The following is a 22,644-nucleotide window of genomic DNA, read 5'->3' on the forward strand; positions in this document are numbered from 1 at the left end:
CTGATGTGTCTGGAAAGGCAGGCCTGGACCCGCCCTGTACATACACTTAAGCCCTCCTCACCGAGGTCCCCCTGGCCCTCAAGGTGAAGCCTGGACTCCCTGAAGCCCTGCCTGGTCCGAGATGGCCCTGCCTGTGAGGCTGCCACCCGAGCAGGCCCCACATTCAGTCCTGCAGCGGGAGCAGTGCGACCAGAAGGAGCAGAGTCTGGACTTGAACTCGGGCCTCTCTGGCTCCGAAGCCTGGACTCCACTGCACTGGGATCCGCTCATCACCACATGAGTGGTGGTGGCAGCTGAGTGGCCTGGGTGCTTGCCTGGTGCCAGGCTGTTCTCAGTGCTTCCTCCGCCTTGCTCCTCTGGTCCTCACTATCAGCAAGCCAGCTGCTGTTCAGATCACTGTTTTATGGACAAGGAAACCGAGTCCTATTTCCAGATGGAGAGCTGGAGGATGGGTATTTCAGGTGGAGGGAAGAGGAATGAGAAAGAGGACTGGTGGGGCAGGGAGGCAGCCCACGGCCCTGTCTGCAAGGCTGCAACTTCCGTTCAGCTCACAGGGCATGTGGGGAGGTGGAGGAAGCTGGAATTCAGCTTCTGCTACTGCCTTTTGGATAAGCTTGCTCTTGATGTGGGCTGACCTCAGAGCACGACTGAGGGAGTTTTCTACTTGCATAGTTTTCGATTTATCTTTTGCTATTTTCTTTCTAGTGCTTTGAGGAGGTTTCAAGTGCCCATCAATAATACTTTCCAAATGTTTATGATGTGTTAGCTCATTGACTGGGGCTGGCATCAGAGCATGAATGAGGGAGGAAGGAGGAGGGTGCCTGACCGGCATCCTTAGCGTGGTCAGGCATGCACTAGTTTCTCCTCCATCCCACCACGGTGGGGTTAACAAGGGACAGAGTTGGGGTCCCAGGAAGGGTAGCCTAAGCACCTATTTGCTCTTGGTTGTCTTTTTTTTAGTGTTCTCTTTCCCATTATTTTTAGGTGAAATCCAGTGTTAATGCTAATACGCCTGTAGTTGAAAACACCAAATAATAACCAAAAAAATTACAGCCCCACTCCCACCCTGGCCCAATCCCCAGTCCTGCGACAGACATTTACAACATTTTCATCTTTTTCTTCTGGGTTTTGCCTCCATGATTCTAAATACTATGCTTATTTTCTTAATTTAGGTATTATCTATTTATTTCTGATTCTGATAGGTGAGGATTTAGCTCTCTTATATTCTAACTTTACCTCCTATTCTTTCAATCCTCCCAGTATGCTTATATTACATTTTTTTTGTTAATTAAATAGTCAGTGTTTACATCATTATACCTTTGTAAATATTGCCCTTTCCTTTCTCCTATAGCTTTTTGCTTTTCCTGGTGTTAATCATTGCCTCAGTGTTTTCTTTGTAGAGTTTTCAGGTTAGCTTTTGATAATATTTTCCCAAATGCTTTGAAAAGATTTCAGATGCCCATCAATAATATTTCTAAGTGTTCACTAGGCATTAGGTAACATACCTGTTTCATTATTTTCTTGGTGACCTCTCTTTATCTGGAGCCATCCTTTCCATCATCCTTCCCTTCTCCATCATTCTGGGACTTTTTCTCACTGTTTTCCTGTGGTTGGATATCCTGTTCCTTGGATCTTGAGTTTTTGTCTAACTTGATTTATGTCCTTGTCTTGCTGGAGCACATCCTCCAATAACTTCCACAGAAGGGGTAAGTGGGAGGTTGATGTCCTGGTGACTCTGAAATCCTTCTGTCTAGAGAATTCTACTCTGCTCAGTCCTCATACTGAGTCCCTCCATAATCCAAAGAGACGAAAGCATCAGAACCAAATCCCAGGCCAGAGCCAGGTGAGCTCCAGGTGTCACAAGAGGAGGACGAGCTGTGGGTCATCAGCCTCCCGTGGAGCCTGCCTCCGGCATCTTCCCAGGGCTCACCCTAGCTAGTCTGGCCTAGGGGGCCCTTCTTGCACAACCAGCCTGCCCACGCCTGCAAACGCCTGGTCTCATGGTCTGTAACCTCTGCAGGATCATCTGAAGGGGCTCCTGCCTTGAGTGCCAGCCTGGGGGCCCAGCCGCGGGGGAGCTTCACACCCAGTGGCCGTAGGCTCTCCCCAAACCCTGATGTTCCTTTTTTTTTTTTTGGAAAAGAACATTACTTCCTGCCCCCATGTAGCCTACTTCCTTCCCCAGACCTGTCTCTAGCATGTTATCATAAGGCAGTTCAGGGGCCAAGACCCTGAGCTCAGAGTCAGCAGCCTGGATTTGAACCTCAGACCCAGTCACCATGAGCAAGTCCCTCAGCTCCATTTTACAGAGGAGGAAATAGAAGCTCAGAGATCCAGAAATACTTTCCCATGGTCACGTTCAAATGAGAACATGTACGAAGGGGGTTGTGTAGTATTTACACACCACACAGAGTTTGGGATTGTTACTGCTCTTGAAGGAAATAAAGTCACTCCTGGGGGTCCAGTCTATTGGTTGATCTGCCAGGTTGCTGAGATTTTCAGGGTCCATTTTACCTGTGCGCAGATGCTATGCAGAATTGAGTGACTTTCTTAAAGCCAGAGGGATGCAGAGTTTCCAGGGGCTCATTTTAAAGCAGAAGGAATGAAAGTGTTTAGAGCAGCAGTTCAGACTTGGCTGAACATTAGACTTACCTGGGGAGCTTTAAAAAAAAAATCTTTCTGCCCAGGCTGTACCCCAGGCCCATTAAATCAGGATCTCTGATGCAAGATCCTGCCATCAGTATTATTTAAAGCTCCCAAGGAACTCCAACTGTAGCCAGAGTTGAGAAACTCTTGCATACAAGATTCCCACAAAGGGGATGACTTTCAACTCTGGTTGGGCATTCAAACCCCCGTCTTGGGTGTATGGTAAAAACCCCGATGCCAGACCTCACCCCAGAGGGCTGGATTGACTTGCTTTGGGGCAAGAGCAGCCCAAGTGATTCAAATGTACAGGCAAGTAGAGAAACTTTGCTCTAAGGCCATCGTCGTCCTTCTCTGAGGCCCCAGGAATTAGAAGCCAGAGGCTGAGAGTGGGTATTTTGTGACCCATGGAGCTTCAGGATGTAAAATTTGCTTTGCCTAGAGGAGCCAAGGGGAGCTGGTGTTACTTTTCGACGGAGGTGTTGCCTCCGCAGCTGCTGCTGGCATTTCTTTCCAAACCGTTTCCCCAATCATTGTCCCCGCCAGTGCAGCAGACCCTACAAACCTGGGGGTGATAGAGCACAACTTCTGGGCTCAGCTGGAAAACTCCATGGGCAAAGTGGGCGGGGCCGGGGCTGGAGGTTGCGCTTCCTGAACACGTGCCTGCAGAAGAAACTTGAGGTGATTCCTTTGCCCATCATAATTAAGAGATCGGCCTGGAATCTAGGGACACTCAGAACATCTCACCCTTGTGAATATACCATGATGGGCGGAAGATTGTTAGGAGAGGCATACACCTTTTCCCCTGGAGAGAAATGAAAGAATCCAGGTTTTTCCTCCTGCAGAGAACTTGCTCATTGAGACATGGCTTGCTTACTGCCTCCAGCTGTACGGAGCACCCTTATTAAGGGGGCGTAAACCCAGTCACTTCCTGGTCCACAGAGGACAGAGGCTCATCAAAAAGCAGCAGAATTTGGGTTTCACTTCCTGACCATCAAGACGATACCCTGCGCTGGTCCTCTTTGTGAACTGTTGGATTCACTCTGATGAATTAACAGCATAAGTGCCAGGCAATGCTGAGCTGCCAGTATTCCTGGATGACGACTGCAGTCCTCGCTTTTAGGACCTCCCCCGTGGTGCCGCGCCAGCTGGAGCCTGGACCAGGCTCAGCATGGAGGCAGGTGGATTCTAGGTTGGCGTTTTCACTCACCCATCCTTGACTTGGACTTGGGATGGTGGTTTCCTCACCTGTCAAATAGGATAATTGTTTAACTTAACAGGATTTTGTGAGGTTTAAACATGATGCTGCAAGTGAATTGACTTTGGAAGGCATTTCCAAGGCTTATAACCACAAGGGATTATAGGGCGAGGTCCCTTGGGCTCGGCGATGCTGTGAAACTGTGTGCACAGCCCATGATCCCCTGTGGAATTGGGGACTGCGGAATTCATTGCCTTTGGAGACTCAATTTGCTGTGTGTGCGCAGTGAAGAGGAACGGGGGAGCCTGGCCTTTGCCTTTTATGGTAGTCTGGGAACTTGAAACACTCAAACCCATCATTCTCAAAAAGCTTTTTATAGTCCTTCAGAAGCTTCTGTCTCGGCAGACCCACACATCACAGGTATGAGGCTAGACGGGCCTCATTAAATCATGATTGAATGCAGGGGCTAATTAAATGCTTCTGACACTTGTTACCATCTGCTGAGGTTGGAGTGGAATCTGAAAGTTCTGTGGGCTTTGTTAAAGCCTTCAAGTCCCCACCACCCCTTATGTTGCGCTCCTGTGGTTTCAGCCCCAGAACTAAGTAAACATTATCGGAAGATGGATTCGATCCTTAACTGATTTCCATTTTAAGACACAAGCTTTGGGGATTATTACAAAATTACTTCAGTTAATTAAAAAAGAGAAAAGCTTTGAAGTAATTTACTAGTGTTTATGCATTCGGTCCCAGAGTGGTCTCCGCGGATATACTAAGTTCTGGGGCTGTGTGGCTTTTCCTGTCACTGACTACAACAAGGATAATCTGTGAGATTAATTACTGACATTGATTTTCTCGGTCATCAGATGAATCCCTCAGTAACTCTGAAGAATCTTGGTGAATTGAGCTTGGAAAATTGAAGGACTGGTTTCTCTGAAGTGGCCCTTCTCCTTCTCCTCCAGTAAATGTGTGAAGAGGTCATTTCCATGGTTGACGGGAGGTGGACGATGTGTCCCTAGGTCCCCCCTCCCACATCCCCCCTCTCCCCAGATACAGTCTAAGCCTTCTCTTCATTGATTTTCATGTTTACATTTGGTTCTAAGAGAAAGGAATTAGGAAACTCTTCTTCAAAAAGAGTGGTTTGTCACCTCCAGTGGAGTGACCACTTTTTCCTTAATGATTAGTAAGGGCCTTTGATATATTCCAGACATGACTCCTTTGTCAAATATATGTATTGGCATATACATATTGTATACCTCCTTCCACTCTGTGGGTGGTGAATCCCTAATAAGTGGTCAACACCTGCCAAGAGAGAACCAGGCATTATAGGCCACTGATTTATAGGCTCCTGATAAAGACTACTGTATCAGTGGTCTACACACCAAACCTGGATCTGACCAAGCTGCCAGTTCACGAGAAATATGGGGGATGGAGGAACATGGTAAACCAGGCCACGGGGTGTAAGATTCAGCTCACAGGACTCGCTACAAGCACAAGCGAGCCTCCTTTTCAACAAATAAGATGCAAGGAAAATCAGTAGATTAAAAGAAACTGAAGAACCATACTAACCAATTACAATGTTTGAAACTCACGTGGATCCTGATTATAATAAAACTGTACAATAATTAAGACATTTGGAGGCATTTGAATGCTGACTGGATGTTTGATGTTGTGAATGAATTAAGCTTCTTTCTTTCTTTCTTTCTTTCTTTCTTTCTTTCTTTCTTTCTTTCTGCTGCGTTGGATCTTCATTGCTGTGTGTGGGCTTTCTCTAGTTGCAGTGAGAAGGAGCTACTCTTCATTGCGGTGCATGGACTTCTCATTGCGGTGGCTTCTCTTGTTGCTGAGCACAAGCTCTAGAGGTTCTTGGACTTCAGTAGTTGCAGCACACGGGCTCAGTAGTTGTGGCACGAGGGTTCTATGGGGTGTGGGCTCAGTAGTTGTGGCTCGCGGGCTCAGTAGTTGTGGTGCACGGGCTTAGCTGCCGTACAACATGTGGGATCTTCCCGGACCAGGGAACGAACCCATATCCCTGCACTGGCAGGAGGATTCTTAACCACTGTGCCACCAGGGAAGTCCAAGCTTATTTCTTTAAAGTGTGATAATGGTATTGTGCTTTTAAAAGTACTTCCCTTTCAGAGATGCCTACAGAAATACCTATGGATACTGTTAAGAATTTGTTTAAATATAATCTGATGGGGGAGGAGAGTAGGGGGAGATAGGCTGAAACTGAATTCACCAAGGGTTGGTAATTATTGAAGCTGGGTGCTGGGTCTGTGGACATTCATTATAGTATCTCTCTGCATAAATATTTGAAATTGTTCACAATGAAAAGGATTTTTAAACAAGGGTTTGCTCCAAGCCAGGGTGTCAGATGAAGCATTGCTAAAGTCTTGAAAGCAGGAGGTCCCTCTTTGCCCTGTGATTTGATTTCCTGGTTTCACGTGCTGCTGATCTTTGAGAACCAGCCCCATGGTGCTATCCCACTATTCACAGTTCCCTTGTTGTATGAGGATGGTGTGAAAGCTTCCAGTTGCCTAGCAATGGCTGGCAGCAAATCAATCCTCCACTCTGTAGCACAGTAGTCAAATATTGACTATCTGGGTGATTTGGAGATATGACTTTCTAGATGAAGAAATTTTTTTCCTGGGTAATTGATCAGGGATGTGGCAGGGGTGAGCAAGAGATATTCGGTAGAGGGGCTGGGATCAGGTAAAGAGACTGGCAAGGAAAAAGGGGTGGAGAGCAGCCAACTGATGTCAGCGATGTCTGAGTACTCAACCCTTGAGTCTGCTCTCCAAGACCTTCCAGAGGCACCTGCTCTCAGTTCAGCACCTCTGCAGCTGGACAGCGCCTCAGGAGGCCAGGTTTTTTGAGGGTGGGCTTCTACACAGCACATTCCCTCCTGTGCTGGGATGGTCCCTGTTACAGCTGGCTAGTTCAGCTGGTTAGTACATGATGTTAAGGAGGCCAAGGCCCCAGTCTGAAGCCTGATATTGACCACTTGGCTTGACCAGCTGAGCTAGCTTAGCTCTACTTATAAGCATATTGATAAGTATTAGGGGTTGGCTTTTTGCTGAGCAGCCTGGGTGGATACTGGGTCTGATTCCGTGTAAGGAGACCCTCACTCCTGGAAAAGCTACTCTAAGTTCATGCTCTTCCTTGCAAATGATCAGCAATGCCAGTTGCTGCCAATTTCATCTTCAAAAGAATAGCTAGTGGGAATGTGGAAGGAAAGCAAGCCTGTCCCCTTGAATTAGCCAACTGCTTACCAACCAATTGCAAAACTCAATGGCATACGGCAGTAAGCAATTACCTTCCACTCATTTGTCTGTAGGTCAGTGGGGGGTTGGCTGCTCTTGTTTGGGCTCAGCTGGAATTGGCTCCACAGTGTGAGTGGGGTCCAGACTCACTCCATGTGCTCTCATCCTCATTGGACTTGGAGTTATTCAGGGCACATTCTAGTCATACATGAAGGCAGGTGGGCAAGAGGGCAAGCCTATTCACACACACACACACACACACACACACACACACACATATATATATATACACACACACACACACACACATATATATATATACTTCAGCCCACTGCTTATATTATATCTGCCAACATTTCATGGGTCAAAGCAAATTCCAAGGTCAAGCCCAATATCAGTGGGGCAGTGAGGGTCTGCCTGTAGTATACACAGTGACTATTTGCTGAACAGCATTTTAATTTATCACACCCCACACCGGAAAGGTGGTCTGTATTCTAGCTTGAATAGTCCTGAGAGAGACACTGGTGGGAGGGGAAATATTGACAGCACACATTCCAGTTAGCAATTGCATGGGCAGGGTCTGGCTCTGGCCCACCTGCCCTCCGTGGGTTCCTGAATGTGATAAGAAATAGGGAAATGACTCAGGGACCTGGAAGATGCCAGCTGCCCTCACGGGGGCTGAGAGAACCCCTGGAGGCTGGGAAAATGTGTCTGCAGCTTTTTTGAGCTGAGCAGTTTTGCAGCATGAGAAGTTCTCCTCTGTGTGTGTGTGTGCTTGCGCACACACATCTCTCCCTCTATTTAAAGATTCCTGAGGGGGGCAGGGATAAATAAGGCCTCCATCACCACCAGGCAAAGAAGGCAAAGGGACCATCAAGTCTGCCAAAGATGTGTCGAAGATGCAGTCGTGTTTGCACAGAAATCCCTGGCGCTCAGTAAAGGCTGGGAAGAGCAAAGAGGCTGAAATTAAAACACAGGCTGGCTAGTTACTAAATACAATATTTTCTAGGAGGTGTTAGCAGCTGTTTAAATTCCAGAGCATGGAATAACATGTAACTCTGTCTTACTTAGTAGCAACTACACAGCACTCTGGCTGGGAACCCACACAGAATAACTGGAAAGGCAAATGCATCAGCAATGATTCCTAGACTGGTACAAATAGCAGGTGGGCCCAGAGAGCCCCTGGCTGGCTCCCATGGCTGAACCTCAGAGAGTGGGAGATGCTCTCCTTCCTCCTTCCTGGAAGAAAGTGACAATAAATTACCTCAGCCTTGGCACACAGAACACTTTCTCTGCCTCCTACCTGCCACGATGTTTTTTTTTTTTTCCCCTTCAAATGCAGGATCAGAGAGAAGATGGCACCATTTCTGGAAATGGTAGGGGAGGCTCCCTGCAGAATGTAACAGTGAATTAAGTTGTGAAATATATTTAGGCCAAGAGGAGTGTATAAGGGCATTCTAGACTAAGGAAAAATCAAGAGGAGGCAAGAAGTTAAAAAACAAAATTAACAGTACCCTGCCTGTATCAGTCAACTATTGCTGTAATAATGCTGCATAACAAACATCCTAAAAAGTGGCTGGGGGACTTCCCTGGTGGCACAGTGGTTAAGAATCCACCTGTCAATGCAGGGGACATGGGTTCGATCCCTGATCTAGGAAGATCCCACATGCCGTGGAGCAACTAAGCCTGTGAGCCACAACTACTGAGCCTGTGCTCTAGAGCCCTCAAGCCACAACTATTGGGCCCATGTGGCACAACCACTGAAGCCCACACACTGAGAGCCTGTGCTCCGCAACAAGAGAAGCAAAGAGAAGCCCATGCATTGCAATGAAGAGTAGCCCCCACTCACTGCAACTAGAGAAAGCCCACAGACAGCAACGAAGACCCAACACAGTCAATAAATAAATAATTTTTTTTTAAAGTGGCTGAGGGTGGGCTGGAGTGACTGTATTCCATGTCTATTCATCTGGGGACCAAGACACAGCAGCTACCACAGGAAGCCCTTCTCCTGGCAATGAGTGCAAGAAGTGCAAGAGGCAGAAGTGAAAGAGGCATGCTCCATTACACCTCCACTTACATCATGCTTGCTCCATCCCACTGATCAAAGCAAGTCACATGACCAAGGCTTGCCTTTGGTGGGAAGAACTGCAAATGCACATCATAAAATGTCTGGATACAGGGAGGGATGATGAATTAGGGCCAATACTAATATCTCCCATAGTATCTGAGGGGCATCCATGAACAATCAAACAATTTGCTGGAGTATTGCATGCAAGATGGGGTGGGGAGGAGAAGGCATTGAAGAGACAGACAAAGTGGGACAACTGGAGCCTTTGGGTGCTGTGCAAGGAGCTTGGGCTTTTCCAGTGAGACCTGTCTTTGCTCCCACTGCTATAACAAAATAGCATAGACTGGAGGGTTTCAACAACAGACATTTGGGACTCACCTGGTGGTCCAGTGGGTAAGACTCCGAGCTTCCAATGCTGGAGGCTCAGGTTCAATCCCTTGTCGGGGAACTAGATCCTGCATGCATGCTGCAACTAAGAGTTCGAATGCCACAGCTAAGAAGTCTGCATGCTGCAACTGGGAACCAGTGTGACCAAAATAAATAACTATTTTTTTTAAAAACAGACATTTACTTCTCACAATTCTGGAAGCTTGGAAGGCTAAGATAAAGTGCTGGCTGATTAGTCTCTGGTAAGAGACGTCCTCCTGGCTTCCAGATGGCCACCTTCTCATTGTGTCCTCACAAGGTAGAGAGAGAGAGAGCGCTAGCTCTCTGGTGTCACTTCTTTAAAGAGCCCTAATCCCATTATGAGAGCCCCACCCTTATGACCTCATCTAAACCCAATCACCTCCCCAAAGCTTCATCTCCAAATACCATCACATTGGGGGTTAGGGATTCAACATATGGCTTGTGTGTTGCGGGGGGAGGGGGAAGGGGAGGCTATTCAGTCCTAGCAGAGCCTGTGAAGGATTTTGAGCTGCAGTGTGACGTGACCAGGTTTGTTTTCTGAAAAGTTGCCCTAATGACTGTGCAGGAGAAATTCACATTAAGACTGGTTGTGATACTCTGTGTGTGTGTGTGTGTGTGTGTGTGTGTGTGTGTGCGTGCATTGCTCCCTCTATTAGAATAATTTTGAACCAGCCTGTGGTCATAAGCAAGGATCAGAAGGCAGAGGACACAGTTTTGAGAAATGTGTTGACAAGAATGGCACCTGGCAGGGCGAAGTAGATCAGGTGGTTTGAGCAGCCAAGGCAGAACACCTGGGCTTCCAGCTTGGGAACTGTGGACACCAAACTCCTCCTGAGACTTCAGGACAAGGTGCTGGTCTGCGGAGGAGTAACAAGAATGTGCATCCTCTTGTGAACCTGCCCAGGCGTCACGCACATCCTCCTAGGGAGCCGTGGGAGGAGGGGACCCTTGGGGACAGGACCTTCTCTGGTTTATTCACTGCTGGACTCTCGGTGTCTCAAACTGTGCCTGGTACCCCTAAGGCACCCAGGAAACGAATGCCTGGTTGAGATCTGCCTGGGCATTTGAGTCTGGAATTCAGAGAGAACCCTGGCCTGGTATCATGATTTGTGGGGCCATCTGGATGCAGGTGGGTGCTGCGACATCTGGGGACCAACTGCTCTGTGATCGTCCTGTGCGATCATATGGCCACTGCAGCTGGTCATTGTTTTTCCCCCAAGTCTTTCCCCCTGCTGTTGAAGAATCCCCATTCCTCCAGCATGGCAATCCTGGCCCTCTCCAGTCTGCGCCCACCCCCATCCACCCCTCACTCCCATCCCCTCTTCTGCACTTTATGACCTTTCCTTACTGTGGACACCCCATCCCTCTTTCAAGCCCTATATTGTCCTGCCTCCTCCACATCTCTACTCCTATAGTTCTCCCCGCTCTGTGTGCCTACTCTCTCTTTTTCATGTCCTCAAATGCTACTCATCCTTCAAGGCCAACCTTAAATGTCACCTGCCCCATGAGGCCTTCAGCAGCTCACGACTCCAAAGAAAGTGCTCCCACCTCACCTGCCCTGCTGTGGTGCAGGCCTGAAATTAACACACAATACTAAACGCTGCTTTGACCCTGGAGCTTCACAAGACCCCAAAGGCGTAACTGAGTTCTGCTACTCTCACCAGATATCCACCCCCAGTGGGAAGGTTTCCCACCTGGCTGGTTCCCGCACCAGCCAGACCAGCCACACCCAACCGGTCCTCAACCCCATGGAACTCACCTCCTCGCCAACCTGCAGAATTATTCAAACAAGCCAATTGCATCCTCCATGGGAACCCAGGGTCACCTCATCCTCTTGGTACTACAAAGCCTGCCCCCCACAGTCCCTGTTTCTTCACTCTGCTCCTGAGCACAGCCTCCATGCGGCCCTGCATGACCTATGGTGTCATCCTCCCCCCGCTGTGAGTATCTGTGTTAACAAGCTGCCAAGGATCTCATCCGTCCAGTGTCTGTTGTCACGTGTTCGGCCATCTCATACTATCTAGTGTGGGATTCCCTCCATCACGAGTGAGGGAGTAGGATGAGGACAGAACCCCTCCCCTCCTGTCTTGGGTTTTTAGGTGTATTTTTGCCCCTTCCCCTCTTCCCTTCAAGGTCAGGGACAATGTGGCCCCATCTTGGTGGCCCCAACACCTTGCTTGGCTCAGAAAATGTGTATGAACTAGAAGTTTTCTTCACCTTCCCTGCCCCACCCCCTCCCTCACCCCCAAGCTCTCCCAATGCCCTCCTCAAATTCCCCATCCCTCCAAGACACAATGCTTTTAATTTGGGGGCATATCTTGCTTTTTAAGTCTTTCTTGTCCACACCTAAGCCGAGTTAGGGAATTCTGGACAAACGGTTATAGACCACCCTGAGTCTTTACAACGATTTCTTCCACAATCAATACGCAAGACCGTTTAAGTATTGTCTGATACCAGGCCAGCACCCCTGCTCATCTCCCTTTCTCAGCTCCAAATGATGTTTAATTTTTCTATAAATTAACTTGCACAGTGTCACACCACATTACCGCACCTTGGAACATTCCTATTTGGATCTGTGAGCAGCTGACGTGCCGAGCGATGCTGCGGTTTTCTCCGGGGACATTTTCCCATAACGTAGCTGATTAAAATATAGCTGACTGCAGGAGAAGCAGCGGCGCTCCAGCTGGCCTCGGGTGAGCCAGAGAAACCCAGAGATAATGAATAATGGTTTGTGGCAAAACTGATGATGCCCCCACTATTATATCGACTGGGGCTTCGGCTTCAGTTAATCGTGCTAAATTGCTAGGCGGGAGCTCTGTTCTGCTGGAGGCTTAGCTGCTACCTTCCTCTTCTGAAAATGCCCATTTGTCTGAAGTTGAGTTCCTGTTTCTTCCTGCTGTGACTCCATTCAAATGAGATGGCTATTTTTGCTGGCAGCCGCCCGTGGGAGTGTGAGTTTGGAATATGCACGGAAGCTATGAACTCCATCTGCCGGCCTGTGTGCACACCTTCCTATGGGGGCGTATACCAAGTGTGCTGGGCGCTGGGTGCCGTGCCCTCCAGAAGTGTTTTTGTCCGGGGAGGAGACAGACACCCCACCCGTTGTTTCTGTGCTGCCTGTTAAGGGCTATGTGCGGGGCTCTGCGGTCCGTCTAGGAGTCAGTTTGAATCCTGCCTCCCCCACTTTCTAGGCATCAAACTCGGGCCTCAGCCCCTTGTCTGTAAAGGGTGAGACTCCTGTGCTCATTTCAGAGTGTCGTGGTAGTAAACGGACCACAGAAGCAGTGCTTCACACTGTGCTTGGTACAAAGCGAGCTGCTGCTGAACAGGCCCTGTGGTTGTAACCAAGGCCTGTGCAAAGGGCCACGGGGTGCAGAGGAAGGAGGGACTGGCTACTGGGAAGGCCAGGGAAGCTTCACAGAGGAGGTGACCAGGAGTTCGGTTTGTAGGAGAGCAGAGGCAAGAGTTGCTTGTGCAAAGGCCTGGTGTGGCCGGAGAGGGCAGGGCGAGGCCTGTCCCTCTGACCTCTGCCAAGGCTGGAGCGGGATCCTCACCCTCTGCCGGGGGCGGGGGGCGGGGAGGCCGCATGCCTCATCTCCTCCGTCAGCCCCCGCTCGGAGCGGCCCCGGAGACAAGCCCCCGCCATTGTCCTGGCGTCGCAGCTCCTGCCCTGCGGTGGGCACGTCTACAGCACAGCCCCTTGCGGCTCCCAGGGGCCCCCAGAGGCTGGGCTCCCAACACACCCTTCACTGGCTTGTCCTTCCCTCCTGCTTCCTGGGGTCGCCCCCTAACAAACCACCCACATCCACGTCCTCACCTCGGGTTCTTCTTTCAGGGAACCCAGCAGAGGGAGAGGAGCACCCCGCCTCGCCACCTCACTCCCACTGAGTCCAAGCTTCCCCGGCCGAATCTTAAGAAGACTGTGTGGTCACAACACTCCCCACCCCCGGCCAGTGACACCCACGGTGGCGGGAAGCTGTGGGCAGGTCACTGGGACATAAGGGTGGGGCAAGGCCACCTCAAAGAGAAGCCTGGCTGGGGGCTGGGAGCTGCCTAGGGGAGTAACTGGGGTCTCCCCCCAGCTGCTGCCCACCCTCTGTCCCACTGCAGTCCTGGAGGGATGAGTCGAGGGCCCACTGACCCTTGGTGCCCAGGGCCCTTCCTCAGCTCCAAACCCCCCAGGAGGTGCCCCTGGTGCCAGAGCTGCCCACGTGTAGCTAGACCGGTTGACTCGCCCGATGCAGACTCTGGTTCAAACTCAAGTGTGTCAGTTGTCAAGCTCTGCAGAAACAGTGCACGACTGCTCAGCCCTCCGTGCATGCCACACGGAACAATGGCTTTGGCTCATAAGGCATCTAAGGCTGGCAGGGCGGTTCTGGGGCTCCGCGCTGGGCTTGGCCAACCTCAGGCCCTCGCAGGCATCGGCTGGCAGTTGGCAGGTTGGCTGGGGCCAGCAGCAGGGTATCCACATCACTGCCATCCTCCCCAGGCCAGCCTGGGCTGGTGCTCACCCTGGTGGGGTGGGGGTGTCCCAGGAGAAAGAAAGCCAGCAGTTTGGAGCTGGCGGGCCCACACTTCTGCCCCATCCTTGTGGCCAAAGCAAGTCACACGGCCAGTTCGGATTTAAGGGGTGGGGAATAGACTCTGCATTGTCACAAAGCGGTGGGTAGAGGGGAGGGCGAGGGATTCAGGCCATTTTTGCAATCAGTCCAGAGGCAGCCTCTTGTGGGGAAAGAAGCGGGTTCAGCCCCTGCTCTGCTCCTCCTCCCTGTGTGAACTTGGGCTGGCACTGAACTCCTAGGCTCAGGTACATTATTTACAAAAGGAGATTAAACCCACTGGGAAACTTCTTGTGTGGATTAGAGACAATCCATCTAACCTGTTTACGGAGTGTATCCTATGTGCAAAGCGTTCTCTAGGAACTGGGATAATCGGTGAATTAGACAAAGATGCCTGTCCCTGTGTACTTTACATTCCAGCAGCAGGAGACAGACTGTGAACAAGAGGCTTGGTCAGTACATGAAAGAGAATTTAGGAGGTGCTAAACGGTGGCAAAGTAAGGCAGAGAGGAGGTGGGGGGAGTCTGGGGTGTGGCGGGGGAAGGATGCCATCAGAGCAGGCTTCACTGAGGAGCTGACATTTGATCCTGGGTGTCAAGGTATTGAGGAAGTTAGCCATGCAGACATCTGGGGAAAGAGCATTCTAGGCAGAGGGGGCAGTGCAAAGGCCCTGAGGCAGAGGTGTGGCTGGTGGGGTTGAAGAAGTGCAAGGAGGCCAGTGTGGCCGGAGCAGAGTGAGTGAGGAGATGAGGGCATGGAGGTGACGGGGCCACATTGGGTCGCGCTTGGAAGCCCCTGCAAGGACATGTAACTCGGTGAAACAGGAGCCCGTGGAGAACCCCGAGCATCTGACTGCCACGTGTGAGAAGCTCCTGGGGCTTCCCCGTGGAGAATGCACGAGGGGGGCAGTGCTGCTAAGAACCAAGGAAGCAAGACCAGCTGGGGACCACATCCATGTGGTGGGGGAGGTGGGGGAAGTGGTGGTCCCACTCTGGGTCTATTCCGAAGGTGGAGCCATGGGATTTCCTATGGATTTTGAATGAGGCTCGGGAAGGAAAAGGGAGCCAGGAGGGACTCCATGCCACGTGCAGAAGGTGCCCAGAACAGGGGCATCCAGGGGGAGAAAGCCCTCAGGACAGGAACCTGAGGTGACTGCAAGCACAGGCCCAGAGTCCTGCGGGTCCAAGTTCAAGTCCCATCTCCGCTGTTTACTAGCTGTGTGGCCTTGGTCAAGTTGCTGCCTTCTCTGTGCCTCTTTGTAAAATGAGGGGTTAATAATGGCGTCTTCCTCACGGGGTACCATGGGGACAAAAGGAGCTAAAGTCAGAAGCACCATCTGGTAGAATTTGGGACAAAGATGACCCTGTGATGCGTGGGGCTGAGGCCCCCGGTGGGATGCTCACCGACCCCCTCCGGGCCTCTGCCGCCTCCCCCGCTGCCCCGGCACAGGGAGCAGAAGGCCCAGAGCCAGGCCCCAGACAGGGCCTCATGCAGGGGTCGCCCCTCCGAGCTCTGCGGGGAGCTCCCCATCAGTCTTCACCCAGATCCGCGTCCTGGGTAATGACTGCGAGTGAAAGGCCAGCTGCTGAGCTGCGCCGAGTTCCCCTGAGTCTTTGGCGATGATTTATCACCTTCACAGCCCAGACTGATTCATTCTGTGCAGCCAGCTCTGCACACCGGCGCGCATATCACCGTCCTGAACTTCCTGACCTCAGAGCTGGTGGGCGCGCTCCCTCCAGGCTTGGAAGCCCCCCACCCTCTCCTCCCTGCCCTCTCCTCCCCCCACCCTCCAGGCCAGATAATGACCCCCAGTGGTCGAGACTTCTTCCTGCTCATTAAAGGCAATTCATTAAATGGACAATCAAATGAGAATTGGCGTGCGCACTTCTGGTGAGCCTTTTTATATAAGTAAATGGCTAAATCAGGAAAACATCTTTGGGCAGACCATCTGTCTCAATTTGAGCTTTGAAAAATATGGTCACCTAGCAATGTTCCCATGTCAGACTCTAAAAACGAAAACTGGGCAGGCAAGCGAACATCACTCATGCTATCAAAGTGAATTGTCGGCCTCAGCTTCCTGAATCTCTGAAGACCTCCTTCCGGCCGCAGCTGGCTGGGTCTGGGGCTGCCTGGAGGAGGGGCCGGCTGGGGACAGGCTAGGGCTCTTTATGGAGGAGGGGAGGTGAGCAGCCCCACATGTATCTCTGGGGCCTCAGTCTGTACACAGCTGGCCACACATAGCGTTATCAATGTGTTCCTGTTTTATTTTCTATATCTCTGTGGCTTTCACTGTGGCCAAACAGGTCTGGCCTTTAGGGCACCCCCCACCTCCCCAACCAGCCTGGCCCTCGTGAAATCAGACGCAGCAGCTGGACATCCTCTAGGGAAGTGGAGGCAGTTCAGGACTGAAAGACATTGAGGGATGCGAGGGAGATGGGGTGGGTGACGAGTGGAAGAGTTGCGTTCCAAGTATGGAGGTACAAGGGCGTGCAAAGGTGGCCCCTCGGTGAGAATGCAGTAGTGGAGATTCAAGGATGGAACTTGGTCTGGACCAAATACTCTTTGATAATTTTTTCATTTCCATGACGTTTTCCTTTTGCTTATTATATTATTTGAATATCAGTGAGGGCCCAAACAGGAAATAGAAAATACTCCAGGTATTAAAATTGGAGTGCCTCAAATGTAGCAAAGATTGGAAAAGGCAGTCAGTCTGCCACCTTGCCCCCTGCACCGTCACATAAGAACGGGCCTTGGGCCTGGCACGTGTCTTCACAGAGAGAGAAAGAGCCTGTGAGGGCATCTCCCTTTGGGAATATCTTTCTCTTCTCTGGGCTGGATTGTACTTCTTTGTTCGGCTTAAGCGGGTCCACCATACAGCATGTGGTCAACCCCACTGTTAGATCCGTTCCTGGTGGGGAGGGGCGGGGCAGCAGGAGAGGGGTGCTTGCAGACTGTCTCCCTCGCACGGTGGGGGGCAAGACCCACTGGCCATGGGGGACCGACACACTTTTTTTTTTTTTTTAATCTGGGGTTGTTGTTTCTTTTTGTTTTGTGTGTGTGCGTGTGTGTACTTATATATTTATATATTTATATATTATTTATTTATTGACTGTGTTGGGTCTTCATTGCTGTGTGCAGGCTTTCTGTAGTTGCTGCAAGCGGGAGCTACTCTTCGTTGTGGTGCGCAGCCTTCTCATTGTGGTGGTTTCTCTTGTTTCAGGTCACGGGCTCTAGGCACGTGAGCTTCAGTATTTGCAGAGTGTGGGCTCATTAGCTGTGGCTCAAGGGCTCTAGAGCGCAGGCTCAATAGTTGTGGCGCACGGGCTTAGTTGCTCACGGCATGTGGGATCCTCCATGAAGTGTTGCATCCAATGTCTGTGTGAGTCGTGTCTTTCTGGGCGACCCCAACAGCTGCGACCCCTGGGGCTGCTGCTCTTGGTGGCACATCCCCTGTGGTGAGCCCCCGCCCCTGCAGGTGGCAACAGGTGCCACGTGCTCGAGAGTTAATGGCTGCACAGATGTTGGACGAGCTGAGGCTCTAATGGGAGCAGTGAGGTGACCTAGAAGTTGGCAGTGATAGGAAGTTGCTTCCACCCTTAGGGCTGCAGGGACGAAGGGCCGACTGAGGAGCTGTAGGACCTCAGGATTGGAGTCACTGGTGGGGGCACCTGGAGGAGACACAACCCCTGTGGAGGCACCTCCCCCAGCAGAGGAAGAGGGAGGAGCTCTCGGGTACTCCCACCCTCCCGTTTCCCACCAGTGCCCCCTGTGGCCTGAGACCAGTCAGAAGCCCACTGACATGGAAGCCCAGGAAACAGCCCACAGGGCTCAGACCCCGGAACTCAGCCACAGATAGCGAGGAATGGATCTGGGTGCAATCAGGGCCAAGACTGACCAGCTCATACATATATACTCAAGATGAAATCCAAAAGGTACAAGGATAGTTTCCTTTGGCTGCTGTAATGAATTACAACCCTGGTGGCTTAATGCAACACACATTTACTGTCTTACAGTTCTGGAGATCAGAAATCCAAGATCAGTTTCATTGGGCTGGAATCAAGAGGTCGGCAGTGCTGCACTCCCTCTGGAGCCTCTAGAGGAGACTCTGTTTCCTTGCCTTCTCCAGCTTCTAGAGCTGCATCCCTTGACTTGCATCTTCTCCATCTTCAAAACCAGCAGTGTAGCATCTTCAAATCTGTCTCTGCTGAGGTTCTCACATCACCTTCTCTTTTCCTGACGGTCAAATCTCCCTCCGCCTGCCTCTTATAAAGATGCTTATGATTACATTTAAATCCCAACAAGAAAATCCAAGATAATCTTCCCATCATAAGACCCTTAACTTAATCACAGCAGCCAAATCACCTTCGCCATATAAGGTTACATCCATAGGATTCAGGGATGAGGAGCAGGATATCTTTGGGGGCCATTATGCAGCCTTTCACAGGCACAAAAGTGTACAGCCTCTGTAATAGTTATCTACTGCTGTGTAACAAATGATGCCCAAAGTCAGCAGCTCAAAACAATGAACATTTATTATCTCACACAATTTCTGTGGGTCAGGTGTTTTGCGGTAGCTTAGCTCGGTGGTTCTGGCTCAGGGTCTCGCGTGAAGTCGTGGTCAAGGTGTTAGCCAGGGCTGCAGTCATCTGAAGGCTTGACCAGGCTGGAGAATCTACTCCAGGGTGGCTCACTCACGTGGCTGTTGGCAGGAGGCCTCAGGTCCTCACCATACCAGTCTCTGCTGTGGCAGCTGGCTGGCTTCCCCAGAGTGTTCTGAGTAAGAGAATGGGCTGGGCACCAAGATGACCTAGCCTGTATTTGTTTGCCAGGGTTGCCATGACAAAGCACCACAGACTGGGTGGCATAAACAACAGAAATATCTTTTTTCACAATTCTGGAAGCTAGATATCTGAGGTCAGGGTGTCACAGGGTTGGTTCCTTCTGAGGCCTCTCTCCTTGGCTGGCCGACAGCCACCTTCTCCCTGTGTCCTCGCATGGTCTTCCTTCTGTGTGTGTCAGATTTCCTCTTCCATAAGGACACCAGTCCTGTTGGATTAGGGCCCACCCATATGGCCTCATGGGACCTAATTACCACTTTAAAGGCCCTCTCTCCAAATACAGTCACATTCTGAGACACTTAGGACCGCAACATATGCATTTGAGAGCGGATGCAATTCAGCCCATGACGTAGCTTCAGAAGTGATGTACTTCAGCTGTATCCTCTTGGTCACATAGACAATCCTGCTGCAATGAGGGAGATGGGAATACCAGGAGGTGGGGCTCACTGGGGGCTGTCTTGGAGGCCTCTCCCTCCCCCCAAGGGGAATTCTTATTTGTTCTTATTTATTTACTTTGGCTGCGCCGGGTCTTAGTTGAGGTACATGGGATCTTCTCTGCGGCATGTTTAGTTGCAGCATGTGGGATCTTTAGTTGCAGCACATGGGCTTCTTAGTTGCAGCATGCAGATTTCTTAGTCATGGCATGCATGTGGGCTCTAGTTCCCCCCCAGGGATTGAACCCGGGCCCCCTGCATTGGGAGTGTGGAGTCTTACCCACTGGACCACCAGGGAAGTCCCCTTATTAGTTCTTGTAAGTGTCTCTAGGGATACTCTATGTATGTACAGCTGTGTGTGTATGTGTGTATACATATATATGTGTGTGTATATATATATAAACACACAAATGTTTATATATAAAAATGTATACACACACATACATATACAAATGTTTATATTTATATATACATATATAAATAAATGAAGTGCAGAAACCCATTGCTCTGCTCCCCACTGTCTTCACTTAGCGAGTCCTTGAAGAGCTGCCTGATCCTTGTGATATTTCACTGTATGAATTTCTGCCATTTATTTAACCCATCGTCTAGGATGTTTATGTTGTTTCCAATATTTTGCCATCACACATAATGCTGCAGCAAATATTCATGTCCTCGTGTCCTTCCTGGTGCGTGCCAGTTTATTTATAGGATAAATGCCTGTTGCAGAATTGTCGGATCAAAGGCTACTAGCCTGTGATCGATGTTGTCTGGTCACCAAGTTGCTTGCTTGGAGGTTTTCCCATTTATACTCCTGTGAACAGTGTACAAGGGGCCCTGGTTCCCCACAGCCTGGCTGACTGATGCAGGCTGCCATCAGCCCTGTCCCTCTTACCAGTCTGATGGGTACAAAATGGTATCTTGGTGTAGTTTTTCTTTCTTTTTTTTTTACAGTTGAGGTAAAATTCACATAACATAAAATTAATCACTAAAAAAAAAGACTTTTGCCCGGCTCCTTGAGAGGAAGACCAGGAGGATTTGACCATGAGCATGGCAGAAGGGGACACCCTGATATCAGTAGATTATGAAGCTTCTGGGAAGGTGCAAGGGGTGTTTTTCCGCAAGTACACTCAGGCTGAAGGTAAAAAGCTCAGATTAGTAGGCTGGGTCCAGAACACTGACCAGGGCACAGTGCAAGGACAATTGCAAGGTCCCACCTCCAAAGTAGGTCATATGCAGGAATGGCTTGAGACAAAAGGAAGTCCCAAATCTCACATCGACAGAGCAAGCTTCAACAATGAAGTTAAAGTTGGATTACTCAGATTTCCAAATTGTGAAATAATGGTCTGAATTTAAATTTTCCAAGATACTCAGGGGTTTTGTATTTATTGTTAATAGAGATATAACTATTCTATGTTCAATATTAGAACTTATCAATAAATTATTTTAGCATCGGATATTTGGTAGTTACTGTATGTTATGTATATGATGGAAGGATTACAACTATATGCAATTCTAATCAGTAAAAACACAGAATCTTCAAAAAAAATTTTAAAAAGACCTTATTTTGTAGAGCAGTTTTGGGGTCACAGCAAAATTGAGCAGAAGGTTCAGAGATTTCCCGTATACTCCCTGCCTCAACTCACGCAAGCCTCCCCCGTTATCAACCTCCCCCATCAGAGTGGCACATTTATTACAATGAATGACCTTACATTGACACACCATAATCACCCAGACTCCATCGTTCACATTATGGTTCACTCTTGGTGTTGTACATTCTACAGGTTTGCGAAAATGTTTACCAATAGTTTGCTATCGCATCACAGCTATTGCAGAGATCTTGAAATACCATTTACACTTATCACTATTACAAAATTACAGTGGTTACTAGGACTTCCACTGGCTCATGCTTTAATGTGCTGGTAAAAAAAGTACATAGCTTTCTACTGTTTTTTTTTTTAATATTTTGATAACTAGATTTCAGTACAGTTGGAAGTTACCTGTTTTGTGGGACATTGGTAGTAAACAGTTAATTTCTACTACCCTCCAGTATGGGTCCAGGTGCCCATCTATCTACCAGCCCCCCTCTCCCTCTGTGGGCAAGATGCCCGAGAAACTCAACTCACCTTCCACCACCTCCACCCCTTGACTCACCCTCTCCATTTTCCCTTTTACCTTTCCCCCTTGCCTACTAGGAAACTCCTACTCATCCTTCAAAACCCAGCTCACATATGACTGACAATCCCCCAAACAGCATTGGTCATTCCCATGACTCCTCTGTGGGCACAGTGTCCAACACCTACAGAATAAATGTTATAAATGTATAGAGTTGGTTGTATAGCAAATTAACATAATGCAGCCTGCAGTAGGCAAATAATATTCTCTTTCCCTTCCCCAAATAAATCCCCTCTTTGTCTCACACGTCACTTATTTGGAATTTGGAGGAAATAAGAGAAGGCTAGCCAGGTGATTCCTTTAGCACTGTCCATAATACATGACTTCACCTTTCTAATCTGCATCTGTAAAATCAGAGTCATAACCCTCTACACAGGGGTGGTGTGAGGATTAAAAAGGATAATGTGTGCAGAGTGCCTGGTACTTAGTAAGTGCTCAATAGATGGGAGTTGTTATTAATCCTATAAGACAGCAAGAAGTCACTGGCAAAAAGGTGAAATAAACGAGTTATGAGAGAGTTCACAGGAGGGAGAAATCGACTCCAATGGAGGGATGGGACAATATGGGACCAGACGTTTGGATCTGGGAGGTGCCTGGTAAAAACAGCGAGGCTGTTTCCCGTGAAAGCACTCTGTGGGGTTTGCGCTGGTGCATAGAGTACCACCGAGTGGAAGCAGCATTAACTTTCCATCCTTCACTCAAGCATGATGGAAATGCTGATTGCAGATTGTCTCTTCCCGTTCACTCCAGCAAGAAATTTGACTAGGCAGATTCTATTTTGTTAGCTATGTTGCTGTGCGTATTTTAAAAGTTCTTGAAAAATCGCCCAACAATCTATAATTCAGTTTTTTCCCTTAGTGAGACACAGCTTGACCCCAGTTAGTCTAAATTAGAGCCAGTTTTGGAAGATGGAAGCCAGCAGCCACCTATGTGGACCACCTGCTGTCCCTGTTCTCTTCGGAGATTATCTGGGGAGCACGTGGGGTGATGTCAACCTCTCTCCAGGTGTAGACGCTAGGACTCCATGCAAAGCACCAGTTTCTCCAGCTAAATGGCTGTTACTA

General features: G+C 49.5%; 1 pseudogene; it reads left to right on the forward strand.

The window, feature by feature from the left end:
* Positions 1-20,449: 20,449 nt before the first annotated feature.
* Positions 20,450-20,747, forward strand: LOC130840878 (acylphosphatase-1-like; annotated as a pseudogene).
* Positions 20,748-22,644: the final 1,897 nt, after the last annotated feature.

Source organism: Hippopotamus amphibius, chromosome 17 (genome assembly GCF_030028045.1).
Source record: "Hippopotamus amphibius kiboko isolate mHipAmp2 chromosome 17, mHipAmp2.hap2, whole genome shotgun sequence".
Lineage (NCBI taxonomy): Eukaryota > Metazoa > Chordata > Mammalia > Artiodactyla > Hippopotamidae > Hippopotamus > Hippopotamus amphibius.